Raw genomic sequence first — 14,912 nt, forward strand, 5'->3', positions numbered from 1 at the left:
GGCAGTTCACTTCAGATATTTTGCTCGCACTTGTATGTGCTAGAGATTTGTGCTACATACCAATTATTTTCAATATAGAGATAGAAATATATGTATAACTCCTGTTATTTTTGTTTTACCTTTTAATAAAGCACTAAAATTGTGATCTCTCTTAATGGTTCATGAGTCATTTGGTATTGTTCGGCATGTTTACCTGCCTACGTACCTTATATCGCAAGCCCATAATTAGTCAATAGGGCTGACTGGCTAGCTGATAGCCACAACGAATTGTTAGCTAGCTACTGTAACCATGAAGAATTGACATCTATCTTGCATAATATTAGTTTTAGGTCATTTTTTCCTGTTTAACTATCTGGCTAGCTAAATTATTACGATTCACATATTTAGCTGATAATTATGAAGTCAAACGTTTGCTTTGTGTATATCTTGTTTCGTCGATTGTTGACATTGTCCTGGCTGGAAGGAGGTTCAGCGAATGGGGCGGTGAAGCGTGAGGTAATACAGTAGGGGGAGTGCGAGTGCTTCTTAAATGTATTGTTTTATGCATTCTCCTCACTCTTGACCTCACAAAGAACGTACTCAAAAGAATGTAGTGGAGAATACAATCGGAGCATGAGTGTGGAGCATCGTAGTATGTTTGGAGAAACACCCCTAGAGTTTGAGAGTTACGAGCCCCCAGTCACCCAGTAACTTTTGAACTGTCCCTAAATAATCCTATTAAAACACTGCATGAGAAATATGTCATCAACTCAAAACAATTGAAAGTACATAGTATAAAACACTACTTAGCCTAATATGTTATTAAAAGCCATGATAGCATCGTCTACCGATAGGTCTGTTCTGAATTCATATTTCAACTCGTCACCATGCTCTACCTTCCACTCGTGTTTCCCAACTGTAGTCCTCGGGAACCCCCAACAATAGACATTTACATTTTAGAGCCAGACAAGCACACTTGATTCAATTTGTTAACTAATCCTTCGATTAGTTAAATCAGTCCAGAGCTACAACAACAATGTGTGCTGATTGAACCAAACTAAATAATTGGAGGATGCGGGCATCGATCCCGCTACCTCTCGCATGCTAAGCGAGCGCTCTACCATTTGAGCTAATCCCCCTGTGCATCCAGTAAGAAGTATGAAATCTCAATGACCGCACTGCCAAATCCCTCGTCAACAAGAAAGGATACTTTTTTATAAAGTATGCTTGCTTCAGCTGTCTAAAAGTATTTTTCATGGTCGTTCAGTAACGGTTGAAGCAGTGACTGCAGTAAGCCTAGTGGTGGAAATAGTTGTATTGTATGGTTAGTGAGTTTGGGGTTAGCAGAAAAACTTGTGAGTCTGGAGTTCCCCCTGCTGGCTGTCTGTGGAATAACGTCAGGATCAGATGATCGTGGGGAAATAAATGCATGTTGGTCGCCCGAACATGGTCACTGTTTTCCTGTCTTTTGTCGTTCTTATGCTCACTGCGTCTCAGTGGGTCGGTCCAAGGCCTTTCTACTGTAAGCAGAGGAGAGGACAGCCTTCCAGTAGAATAAATAGAGGCACAGCTCCCAACATTTACTAACAAATGAACAGCTACTAAATCAAAGATCTGTCTCATAAACTACACATGTGCCTACATGTGATAACGAAAGGGGATTGTTGCATTACCCCAAGCGACCACAGAATTTGTCCCTTTAATTTAAGTAATAATTAGGTGGTTTGGTGGGATTTCCTAAATTCCAGTGTGTTTCTGCTTGCCACAACAAAGGCAAAAGAGAGAATGAACTGGCACAGAGACTAAGATATTAGGACCTGTTTAGTAGCGAAAAGAAGGCTGTCCATCATATCGCAAAGCCATTATGACAAGGGCTCCTCCTCCCCTGTAGGATAACTAATAATAATAATGATTTATTCTATATAGCACTTTTCATTACACACAGAATCTCAAAGTAGCTTTAGAAACGAAAATAAATTCAAGGTGATCTGGTACATACTTGGCCGATGGCTTCCACAGCTTCAGATGATAATAATAAGATGGAGAGTGATGGAGTCTGTAGTTAGAGGAGTTGAGGCAGTAAGGCAGTTCACTTCAGATATTTTGCTCGCACTTGTATGTGCTAGAGATTTGTGCTACATACCAATTATTTTCAATATAGAGATAGAAATATATGTATAACTCCTGTTATTTTTGTTTTACCTTTTAATAAAGCACTAAAATTGTGATCTCTCTTAATGGTTCATGAGTAATTTGGTATTGTTCGGCATGTTTACCTGCCTTACGTACCTTATATCGCAAGCCCATAATTAGTCAATAGGGGCTGACTGGCTAGCTGATAGCCACAACGAATTGTTAGCTAGCTACTGTAACCATGAAGAATTGACATCTATCTTGCATAATATTAGTTTTAGGTCATTTTTTCCTGTTTAACTATCTGGCTAGCTAAATTATTACGATTCACATATTTAGCTGATAATTATGAAGTCAAACGTTTGCTTTGTGTATATCTTGTTTCGTCGATTGTTGACATTGTCCTGGCTGGAAGGAGGTTCAGCGAATGGGGCGGTGAAGCGTGAGGTAATACAGTAGGGGGAGTGCGAGTGCTTCTTAAATGTATTGTTTTATGCATTCTCCTCACTCTTGACCTCACAAAGAACGTACTCAAAAGAATGTAGTGGAGAATACAATCGGAGCATGAGTGTGGAGCATCGTAGTATGTTTGGAGAAACACCCCTAGAGTTTGAGAGTTACAAGCCCCCAGTCACCCAGTAACTTTTGAACTGTCCCTAAATAATCCTATTAAAACACTGCATGAGAAATATGTCATCAACTCAAAACAATTGAAAGTACATAGTATAAAACACTACTTAGCCTAATATGTTATTAAAAGCCATGATAGCATCGTCTACCGATAGGTCTGTTCTGAATTCATATTTCAACTCGTCACCATGCTCTACCTTCCACTCGTGTTTCCCAACTGTAGTCCTCGGGAACCCCCAACAATAGACATTTACATTTTAGAGCCAGACAAGCACACTTGATTCAATTTGTTAACTAATCCTTCGATTAGTTAAATCAGTCCAGAGCTACAACAACAATGTGTGCTGATTGAACCAAACTAAATAATTGGAGGATGCGGGCATCGATCCCGCTACCTCTCGCATGCTAAGCGAGCGCTCTACCATTTGAGCTAATCCCCCTGTGCATCCAGTAAGAAGTATGAAATCTCAATGACCGCACTGCCAAATCCCTCGTCAACAAGAAAGGATACTTTTTATAAAGTATGCTTGCTTCAGCTGTCTAAAAGTATTTTTCATGGTCGTTCAGTAACGGTTGAAGCAGTGACTGCAGTAAGCCTAGTGGTGGAAATAGTTGTATTGTATGGTTAGTGAGTTTGGGGTTAGCAGAAAAACTTGTGAGTCTGGAGTTCCCCCTGCTGGCTGTCTGTGGAATAACGTCAGGATCAGATGATCGTGGGGAAATAAATGCATGTTGGTCGCCCGAACATGGTCACTGTTTTCCTGTCTTTTGTCGTTCTTATGCTCACTGCGTCTCAGTGGGTCGGTCCAAGGCCTTTCTACTGTAAGCAGAGGAGAGGACAGCCTTCCAGTAGAATAAATAGAGGCACAGCTCCCAACATTTACTAACAAATGAACAGCTACTAAATCAAAGATCTGTCTCATAAACTACACATGTGCCTACATGTGATAACGAAAGGGGATTGTTGCATTACCCCAAGCGACCACAGAATTTGTCCCTTTAATTTAAGTAATAATTAGGTGGTTTGGTGGGATTTCCTAAATTCCAGTGTGTTTCTGCTTGCCACAACAAAGGCAAAAGAGAGAATGAACTGGCACAGAGACTAAGATATTAGGACCTGTTTAGTAGCGAAAAGAAGGCTGTCCATCATATCGCAAAGCCATTATGACAAGGGCTCCTCCTCCCCTGTAGGATAACTAATAATAATAATGATTTATTCTATATAGCACTTTTCATTACACACAGAATCTCAAAGTAGCTTTAGAAACGAAAATAAATTCAAGGTGATCTGGTACATACTTGGCCGATGGCTTCCACAGCTTCAGATGATAATAATAAGATGGAGAGTGATGGAGTCTGTAGTTAGAGGAGTTGAGGCAGTAAGGCAGTTCACTTCAGATATTTTGCTCGCACTTGTATGTGCTAGAGATTTGTGCTACATACCAATTATTTTCAATATAGAGATAGAAATATATGTATAACTCCTGTTATTTTTGTTTTACCTTTTAATAAAGCACTAAAATTGTGATCTCTCTTAATGGTTCATGAGTCATTTGGTATTGTTCGGCATGTTTACCTGCCTACGTACCTTATATCGCAAGCCCATAATTAGTCAATAGGGCTGACTGGCTAGCTGATAGCCACAACGAATTGTTAGCTAGCTACTGTAACCATGAAGAATTGACATCTATCTTGCATAATATTAGTTTTAGGTCATTTTTTCCTGTTTAACTATCTGGCTAGCTAAATTATTACGATTCACATATTTAGCTGATAATTATGAAGTCAAACGTTTGCTTTGTGTATATCTTGTTTCGTCTATTGTTGACATTGTCCTGGCTGGAAGGAGGTTCAGCGAATGGGGCGGTGAAGCGTGAGGTAATACAGTAAGGGGAGTGCGAGTGCTTCTTAAATGTATTGTTTTATGCATTCTCCTCACTCTTGACCTCACAAAGAACGTACTCAAAAGAATGTAGTGGAGAATACAATCGGAGCATGAGTGTGGAGCATCGTAGTATGTTTGGAGAAACACCCCTAGAGTTTGAGAGTTACGAGCCCCCAGTCACCCAGTAACTTTTGAACTGTCCCTAAATAATCCTATTAAAACACTGCATGAGAAATATGTCATCAACTCAAAACAATTGAAAGTACATAGTATAAAACACTACTTAGCCTAATATGTTATTAAAAGCCATGATAGCATCGTCTACCGATAGGTCTGTTCTGAATTAATATTTCAACTCGTCACCATGCTCTACCTTCCACTCGTGTTTCCCAACTGTAGTCCTCGGGAACCCCCAACAATAGACATTTACATTTTAGAGCCAGACAAGCACACTTGATTCAATTTGTTAACTAATCCTTCGATTAGTTAAATCAGTCCAGAGCTACAACAACAATGTGTGCTGATTGAACCAAACTAAATAATTGGAGGATGCGGGCATCGATCCCGCTACCTCTCGCATGCTAAGCGAGCGCTCTACCATTTGAGCTAATCCCCCTGTGCATCCAGTAAGAAGTATGAAATCTCAATGACCGCACTGCCAAATCCCTCGTCAACAAGAAAGGATACTTTTTATAAAGTATGCTTGCTTCAGCTGTCTAAAAGTATTTTTCATGGTCGTTCAGTAACGGTTGAAGCAGTGACTGCAGTAAGCCTAGTGGTGGAAATAGTTGTATTGTATGGTTAGTGAGTTTGGGGTTAGCAGAAAAACTTGTGAGTCTGGAGTTCCCCCTGCTGGCTGTCTGTGGAATAACGTCAGGATCAGATGATCGTGGGGAAATAAATGCATGTTGGTCGCCCGAACATGGTCACTGTTTTCCTGTCTTTTGTCGTTCTTATGCTCACTGCGTCTCAGTGGGTCGGTCCAAGGCCTTTCTACTGTAAGCAGAGGAGAGGACAGCCTTCCAGTAGAATAAATAGAGGCACAGCTCCCAACATTTACTAACAAATGAACAGCTACTAAATCAAAGATCTGTCTCATAAACTACACATGTGCCTACATGTGATAACGAAAGGGGATTGTTGCATTACCCCAAGCGACCACAGAATTTGTCCCTTTAATTTAAGTAATAATTAGGTGGTTTGGTGGGATTTCCTAAATTCCAGTGTGTTTCTGCTTGCCACAACAAAGGCAAAAGAGAGAATGAACTGGCACAGAGACTAAGATATTAGGACCTGTTTAGTAGCGAAAAGAAGGCTGTCCATCATATCGCAAAGCCATTATGACAAGGGCTCCTCCTCCCCTGTAGGATAACTAATAATAATAATGATTTATTCTATATAGCACTTTTCATTACACACAGAATCTCAAAGTAGCTTTAGAAACGAAAATAAATTCAAGGTGATCTGGTACATACTTGGCCGATGGCTTCCACAGCTTCAGATGATAATAATAAGATGGAGAGTGATGGAGTCTGTAGTTAGAGGAGTTGAGGCAGTAAGGCAGTTCACTTCAGATATTTTGCTCGCACTTGTATGTGCTAGAGATTTGTGCTACATACCAATTATTTTCAATATAGAGATAGAAATATATGTATAACTCCTGTTATTTTTGTTTTACCTTTTAATAAAGCACTAAAATTGTGATCTCTCTTAATGGTTCATGAGTCATTTGGTATTGTTCGGCATGTTTACCTGCCTACGTACCTTATATCGCAAGCCCATAATTAGTCAATAGGGCTGACTGGCTAGCTGATAGCCACAACAAATTGTTAGCTAGCTACTGTAACCATGAAGAATTGACATCTATCTTGCATAATATTAGTTTTAGGTCATTTTTTCCTGTTTAACTATCTGGCTAGCTAAATTATTACGATTCACATATTTAGCTGATAATTATGAAGTCAAACGTTTGCTTTGTGTATATCTTGTTTCGTCTATTGTTGACATTGTCCTGGCTGGAAGGAGGTTCAGCGAATGGGGCGGTGAAGCGTGAGGTAATACAGTAGGGGGAGTGCGAGTGCTTCTTAAATGTATTGTTTTATGCATTCTCCTCACTCTTGACCTCACAAAGAACGTACTCAAAAGAATGTAGTGGAGAATACAATCGGAGCATGAGTGTGGAGCATCGTAGTATGTTTGGAGAAACACCCCTAGAGTTTGAGAGTTACGAGCCCCCAGTCACCCAGTAACTTTTGAACTGTCCCTAAATAATCCTATTAAAACACTGCATGAGAAATATGTCATCAACTCAAAACAATTGAAAGTACATAGTATAAAACACTACTTAGCCTAATATGTTATTAAAAGCCATGATAGCATCGTCTACCGATAGGTCTGTTCTGAATTCATATTTCAACTCGTCACCATGCTCTACCTTCCACTCGTGTTTCCCAACTGTAGTCCTCGGGAACCCCCAACAATAGACATTTACATTTTAGAGCCAGACAAGCACACTTGATTCAATTTGTTAACTAATCCTTCGATTAGTTAAATCAGTCCAGAGCTACAACAACAATGTGTGCTGATTGAACCAAACTAAATAATTGGAGGATGCGGGCATCGATCCCGCTACCTCTCGCATGCTAAGCGAGCGCTCTACCATTTGAGCTAATCCCCCTGTGCATCCAGTAAGAAGTATGAAATCTCAATGACCGCACTGCCAAATCCCTCGTCAACAAGAAAGGATACTTTTTTATAAAGTATGCTTGCTTCAGCTGTCTAAAAGTATTTTTCATGGTCGTTCAGTAACGGTTGAAGCAGTGACTGCAGTAAGCCTAGTGGTGGAAATAGTTGTATTGTATGGTTAGTGAGTTTGGGGTTAGCAGAAAAACTTGTGAGTCTGGAGTTCCCCCTGCTGGCTGTCTGTGGAATAACGTCAGGATCAGATGATCGTGGGGAAATAAATGCATGTTGGTCGCCCGAACATGGTCACTGTTTTCCTGTCTTTTGTCGTTCTTATGCTCACTGCGTCTCAGTGGGTCGGTCCAAGGCCTTTCTACTGTAAGCAGAGGAGAGGACAGCCTTCCAGTAGAATAAATAGAGGCACAGCTCCCAACATTTACTAACAAATGAACAGCTACTAAATCAAAGATCTGTCTCATAAACTACACATGTGCCTACATGTGATAACGAAAGGGGATTGTTGCATTACCCCAAGCGACCACAGAATTTGTCCCTTTAATTTAAGTAATAATTAGGTGGTTTGGTGGGATTTCCTAAATTCCAGTGTGTTTCTGCTTGCCACAACAAAGGCAAAAGAGAGAATGAACTGGCACAGAGACTAAGATATTAGGACCTGTTTAGTAGCGAAAAGAAGGCTGTCCATCATATCGCAAAGCCATTATGACAAGGGCTCCTCCTCCCCTGTAGGATAACTAATAATAATAATGATTTATTCTATATAGCACTTTTCATTACACACAGAATCTCAAAGTAGCTTTAGAAACGAAAATAAATTCAAGGTGATCTGGTACATACTTGGCCGATGGCTTCCACAGCTTCAGATGATAATAATAAGATGGAGAGTGATGGAGTCTGTAGTTAGAGGAGTTGAGGCAGTAAGGCAGTTCACTTCAGATATTTTGCTCGCACTTGTATGTGCTAGAGATTTGTGCTACATACCAATTATTTTCAATATAGAGATAGAAATATATGTATAACTCCTGTTATTTTTGTTTTACCTTTTAATAAAGCACTAAAATTGTGATCTCTCTTAATGGTTCATGAGTCATTTGGTATTGTTCGGCATGTTTACCTGCCTACGTACCTTATATCGCAAGCCCATAATTAGTCAATAGGGCTGACTGGCTAGCTGATAGCCACAACGAATTGTTAGCTAGCTACTGTAACCATGAAGAATTGACATCTATCTTGCATAATATTAGTTTTAGGTCATTTTTTCCTGTTTAACTATCTGGCTAGCTAAATTATTACGATTCACATATTTAGCTGATAATTATGAAGTCAAACGTTTGCTTTGTGTATATCTTGTTTCGTCGATTGTTGACATTGTCCTGGCTGGAAGGAGGTTCAGCGAATGGGGCGGTGAAGCGTGAGGTAATACAGTAGGGGGAGTGCGAGTGCTTCTTAAATGTATTGTTTTATGCATTCTCCTCACTCTTGACCTCACAAAGAACGTACTCAAAAGAATGTAGTGGAGAATACAATCGGAGCATGAGTGTGGAGCATCGTAGTATGTTTGGAGAAACACCCCTAGAGTTTGAGAGTTACAAGCCCCCAGTCACCCAGTAACTTTTGAACTGTCCCTAAATAATCCTATTAAAACACTGCATGAGAAATATGTCATCAACTCAAAACAATTGAAAGTACATAGTATAAAACACTACTTAGCCTAATATGTTATTAAAAGCCATGATAGCATCGTCTACCGATAGGTCTGTTCTGAATTCATATTTCAACTCGTCACCATGCTCTACCTTCCACTCGTGTTTCCCAACTGTAGTCCTCGGGAACCCCCAACAATAGACATTTACATTTTAGAGCCAGACAAGCACACTTGATTCAATTTGTTAACTAATCCTTCGATTAGTTAAATCAGTCCAGAGCTACAACAACAATGTGTGCTGATTGAACCAAACTAAATAATTGGAGGATGCGGGCATCGATCCCGCTACCTCTCGCATGCTAAGCGAGCGCTCTACCATTTGAGCTAATCCCCCTGTGCATCCAGTAAGAAGTATGAAATCTCAATGACCGCACTGCCAAATCCCTCGTCAACAAGAAAGGATACTTTTTTATAAAGTATGCTTGCTTCAGCTGTCTAAAAGTATTTTTCATGGTCGTTCAGTAACGGTTGAAGCAGTGACTGCAGTAAGCCTAGTGGTGGAAATAGTTGTATTGTATGGTTAGTGAGTTTGGGGTTAGCAGAAAAACTTGTGAGTCTGGAGTTCCCCCTGCTGGCTGTCTGTGGAATAACGTCAGGATCAGATGATCGTGGGGAAATAAATGCATGTTGGTCGCCCGAACATGGTCACTGTTTTCCTGTCTTTTGTCGTTCTTATGCTCACTGCGTCTCAGTGGGTCGGTCCAAGGCCTTTCTACTGTAAGCAGAGGAGAGGACAGCCTTCCAGTAGAATAAATAGAGGCACAGCTCCCAACATTTACTAACAAATGAACAGCTACTAAATCAAAGATCTGTCTCATAAACTACACATGTGCCTACATGTGATAACGAAAGGGGATTGTTGCATTACCCCAAGCGACCACAGAATTTGTCCCTTTAATTTAAGTAATAATTAGGTGGTTTGGTGGGATTTCCTAAATTCCAGTGTGTTTCTGCTTGCCACAACAAAGGCAAAAGAGAGAATGAACTGGCACAGAGACTAAGATATTAGGACCTGTTTAGTAGCGAAAAGAAGGCTGTCCATCATATCGCAAAGCCATTATGACAAGGGCTCCTCCTCCCCTGTAGGATAACTAATAATAATAATGATTTATTCTATATAGCACTTTTCATTACACACAGAATCTCAAAGTAGCTTTAGAAACGAAAATAAATTCAAGGTGATCTGGTACATACTTGGCCGATGGCTTCCACAGCTTCAGATGATAATAATAAGATGGAGAGTGATGGAGTCTGTAGTTAGAGGAGTTGAGGCAGTAAGGCAGTTCACTTCAGATATTTTGCTCGCACTTGTATGTGCTAGAGATTTGTGCTACATACCAATTATTTTCAATATAGAGATAGAAATATATGTATAACTCCTGTTATTTTTGTTTTACCTTTTAATAAAGCACTAAAATTGTGATCTCTCTTAATGGTTCATGAGTCATTTGGTATTGTTCGGCATGTTTACCTGCCTACGTACCTTATATCGCAAGCCCATAATTAGTCAATAGGGCTGACTGGCTAGCTGATAGCCACAACGAATTGTTAGCTAGCTACTGTAACCATGAAGAATTGACATCTATCTTGCATAATATTAGTTTTAGGTCATTTTTTCCTGTTTAACTATCTGGCTAGCTAAATTATTACGATTCACATATTTAGCTGATAATTATGAAGTCAAACGTTTGCTTTGTGTATATCTTGTTTCGTCTATTGTTGACATTGTCCTGGCTGGAAGGAGGTTCAGCGAATGGGGCGGTGAAGCGTGAGGTAATACAGTAGGGGGAGTGCGAGTGCTTCTTAAATGTATTGTTTTATGCATTCTCCTCACTCTTGACCTCACAAAGAACGTACTCAAAAGAATGTAGTGGAGAATACAATCGGAGCATGAGTGTGGAGCATCGTAGTATGTTTGGAGAAACACCCCTAGAGTTTGAGAGTTACGAGCCCCCAGTCACCCAGTAACTTTTGAACTGTCCCTAAATAATCCTATTAAAACACTGCATGAGAAATATGTCATCAACTCAAAACAATTGAAAGTACATAGTATAAAACACTACTTAGCCTAATATGTTATTAAAAGCCATGATAGCATCGTCTACCGATAGGTCTGTTCTGAATTCATATTTCAACTCGTCACCATGCTCTACCTTCCACTCGTGTTTCCCAACTGTAGTCCTCGGGAACCCCCAACAATAGACATTTACATTTTAGAGCCAGACAAGCACACTTGATTCAATTTGTTAACTAATCCTTCGATTAGTTAAATCAGTCCAGAGCTACAACAACAATGTGTGCTGATTGAACCAAACTAAATAATTGGAGGATGCGGGCATCGATCCCGCTACCTCTCGCATGCTAAGCGAGCGCTCTACCATTTGAGCTAATCCCCCTGTGCATCCAGTAAGAAGTATGAAATCTCAATGACCGCACTGCCAAATCCCCTCGTCAACAAGAAAGGATACTTTTTTATAAAGTATGCTTGCTTCAGCTGTCTAAAAGTATTTTTCATGGTCGTTCAGTAACGGTTGAAGCAGTGACTGCAGTAAGCCTAGTGGTGGAAATAGTTGTATTGTATGGTTAGTGAGTTTGGGGTTAGCAGAAAAACTTGTGAGTCTGGAGTTCCCCCTGCTGGCTGTCTGTGGAATAACATCAGGATCAGATGATCGTGGGGAAATAAATGCATGTTGGTCGCCCGAACATGGTCACTGTTTTCCTGTCTTTTGTCGTTCTTATGCTCACTGCGTCTCAGTGGGTCGGTCCAAGGCCTTTCTACTGTAAGCAGAGGAGAGGACAGCCTTCCAGTAGAATAAATAGAGGCACAGCTCCCAACATTTACTAACAAATGAACAGCTACTAAATCAAAGATCTGTCTCATAAACTACACATGTGCCTACATGTGATAACGAAAAGGGGATTGTTGCATTACCCCAAGCGACCACAGAATTTGTCCCTTTAATTTAAGTAATAATTAGGTGGTTTGGTGGGATTTCCTAAATTCCAGTGTGTTTCTGCTTGCCACAACAAAGGCAAAAGAGAGAATGAACTGGCACAGAGACTAAGATATTAGGACCTGTTTAGTAGCGAAAAGAAGGCTGTCCATCATATCGCAAAGCCATTATGACAAGGGCTCCTCCTCCCCTGTAGGATAACTAATAATAATAATGATTTATTCTATATAGCACTTTTCATTACACACAGAATCTCAAAGTAGCTTTAGAAACGAAAATAAATTCAAGGTGATCTGGTACATACTTGGCCGATGGCTTCCACAGCTTCAGATGATAATAATAAGATGGAGAGTGATGGAGTCTGTAGTTAGAGGAGTTGAGGCAGTAAGGCAGTTCACTTCAGATATTTTGCTCGCACTTGTATGTGCTAGAGATTTGTGCTACATACCAATTATTTTCAATATAGAGATAGAAATATATGTATAACTCCTGTTATTTTTGTTTTACCTTTTAATAAAGCACTAAAATTGTGATCTCTCTTAATGGTTCATGAGTCATTTGGTATTGTTCGGCATGTTTACCTGCCTACGTACCTTATATCGCAAGCCCATAATTAGTCAATAGGGCTGACTGGCTAGCTGATAGCCACAACGAATTGTTAGCTAGCTACTGTAACCATGAAGAATTGACATCTATCTTGCATAATATTAGTTTTAGGTCATTTTTTCCTGTTTAACTATCTGGCTAGCTAAATTATTACGATTCACATATTTAGCTGATAATTATGAAGTCAAACGTTTGCTTTGTGTATATCTTGTTTCGTCGATTGTTGACATTGTCCTGGCTGGAAGGAGGTTCAGCGAATGGGGCGGTGAAGCGTGAGGTAATACAGTAGGGGGAGTGCGAGTGCTTCTTAAATGTATTGTTTTATGCATTCTCCTCACTCTTGACCTCACAAAGAACGTACTCAAAAGAATGTAGTGGAGAATACAATCGGAGCATGAGTGTGGAGCATCGTAGTATGTTTGGAGAAACACCCCTAGAGTTTGAGAGTTACAAGCCCCCAGTCACCCAGTAACTTTTGAACTGTCCCTAAATAATCCTATTAAAACACTGCATGAGAAATATGTCATCAACTCAAAACAATTGAAAGTACATAGTATAAAACACTACTTAGCCTAATATGTTATTAAAAGCCATGATAGCATCGTCTACCGATAGGTCTGTTCTGAATTCATATTTCAACTCGTCACCATGCTCTACCTTCCACTCGTGTTTCCCAACTGTAGTCCTCGGGAACCCCCAACAATAGACATTTACATTTTAGAGCCAGACAAGCACACTTGATTCAATTTGTTAACTAATCCTTCGATTAGTTAAATCAGTCCAGAGCTACAACAACAATGTGTGCTGATTGAACCAAACTAAATAATTGGAGGATGCGGGCATCGATCCCGCTACCTCTCGCATGCTAAGCGAGCGCTCTACCATTTGAGCTAATCCCCCTGTGCATCCAGTAAGAAGTATGAAATCTCAATGACCGCACTGCCAAATCCCTCGTCAACAAGAAAGGATACTTTTTTATAAAGTATGCTTGCTTCAGCTGTCTAAAAGTATTTTTCATGGTCGTTCAGTAACGGTTGAAGCAGTGACTGCAGTAAGCCTAGTGGTGGAAATAGTTGTATTGTATGGTTAGTGAGTTTGGGGTTAGCAGAAAAACTTGTGAGTCTGGAGTTCCCCCTGCTGGCTGTCTGTGGAATAACGTCAGGATCAGATGATCGTGGGGAAATAAATGCATGTTGGTCGCCCGAACATGGTCACTGTTTTCCTGTCTTTTGTCGTTCTTATGCTCACTGCGTCTCAGTGGGTCGGTCCAAGGCCTTTCTACTGTAAGCAGAGGAGAGGACAGCCTTCCAGTAGAATAAATAGAGGCACAGCTCCCAACATTTACTAACAAATGAACAGCTACTAAATCAAAGATCTGTCTCCTAAACTACACATGTGCCTACATGTGATAACGAAAAGGGGATTGTTGCATTACCCCAAGCGACCACAGAATTTGTCCCTTTAATTTAAGTAATAATTAGGTGGTTTGGTGGGATTTCCTAAATTCCAGTGTGTTTCTGCTTGCCACAACAAAGGCAAAAGAGAGAATGAACTGGCACAGAGACTAAGATATTAGGACCTGTTTAGTAGCGAAAAGAAGGCTGTCCATCATATCGCAAAGCCATTATGACAAGGGCTCCTCCTCCCCTGTAGGATAACTAATAATAATAATGATTTATTCTATATAGCACTTTTCATTACACACAGAATCTCAAAGTAGCTTTAGAAACGAAAATAAATTCAAGGTGATCTGGTACATACTTGGCCGATGGCTTCCACAGCTTCAGATGATAATAATAAGATGGAGAGTGATGGAGTCTGTAGTTAGAGGAGTTGAGGCAGTAAGGCAGTTCACTTCAGATATTTTGCTCGCACTTGTATGTGCTAGAGATTTGTGCTACATACCAATTATTTTCAATATAGAGATAGAAATATATGTATAACTCCTGTTATTTTTGTTTTACCTTTTAATAAAGCACTAAAATTGTGATCTCTCTTAATGGTTCATGAGTCATTTGGTATTGTTCGGCATGTTTACCTGCCTACGTACCTTATATCGCAAGCCCATAATTAGTCAATAGGGCTGACTGGCTAGCTGATAGCCACAACGAATTGTTAGCTAGCTACTGTAACCATGAAGAATTGACATCTATCTTGCATAATATTAGTTTTAGGTCATTTTTTCCTGTTTAACTATCTGGCTAGCTAAATTATTACGATTCACATATTTAGCTGATAATTATGAAGTCAAACGTTTGCTTTGTGTATATCTTGTTTCGTCTATTGTTGACATTGTCCTGGCTGGAAGGAGGTTCAGCGA

General features: G+C 40.0%; 7 non-coding genes across 7 annotated transcripts; all 7 read right to left on the reverse strand.

Moving 5' to 3' along the window:
- Positions 1-1,045: 1,045 nt before the first annotated feature.
- trnaa-agc (transfer RNA alanine (anticodon AGC)) lies at positions 1,046-1,118 on the reverse strand. The gene has a single exon. It is a non-coding gene; the product is annotated as a tRNA-Ala (tRNA).
- Positions 1,119-3,109: 1,991 nt separating this feature from the next.
- Positions 3,110-3,182, reverse strand: trnaa-agc (transfer RNA alanine (anticodon AGC)). The gene has a single exon. It is a non-coding gene; the product is annotated as a tRNA-Ala (tRNA).
- A 1,988-nt stretch (positions 3,183-5,170) lies between these two features.
- Positions 5,171-5,243, reverse strand: trnaa-agc (transfer RNA alanine (anticodon AGC)). The gene has a single exon. It is a non-coding gene; the product is annotated as a tRNA-Ala (tRNA).
- A 1,988-nt stretch (positions 5,244-7,231) lies between these two features.
- trnaa-agc (transfer RNA alanine (anticodon AGC)) lies at positions 7,232-7,304 on the reverse strand. Its single transcript has one exon. It is a non-coding gene; the product is annotated as a tRNA-Ala (tRNA).
- Positions 7,305-9,293: 1,989 nt separating this feature from the next.
- On the reverse strand, positions 9,294-9,366 carry trnaa-agc (transfer RNA alanine (anticodon AGC)). The gene has a single exon. It is a non-coding gene; the product is annotated as a tRNA-Ala (tRNA).
- A 1,989-nt stretch (positions 9,367-11,355) lies between these two features.
- On the reverse strand, positions 11,356-11,428 carry trnaa-agc (transfer RNA alanine (anticodon AGC)). The gene has a single exon. It is a non-coding gene; the product is annotated as a tRNA-Ala (tRNA).
- A 1,991-nt stretch (positions 11,429-13,419) lies between these two features.
- On the reverse strand, positions 13,420-13,492 carry trnaa-agc (transfer RNA alanine (anticodon AGC)). The gene has a single exon. It is a non-coding gene; the product is annotated as a tRNA-Ala (tRNA).
- Positions 13,493-14,912: the final 1,420 nt, after the last annotated feature.

The sequence above is a fragment of the Salmo salar genome, chromosome ssa09, assembly GCF_905237065.1.
Source record: "Salmo salar chromosome ssa09, Ssal_v3.1, whole genome shotgun sequence".
NCBI lineage: Eukaryota > Metazoa > Chordata > Actinopteri > Salmoniformes > Salmonidae > Salmo > Salmo salar.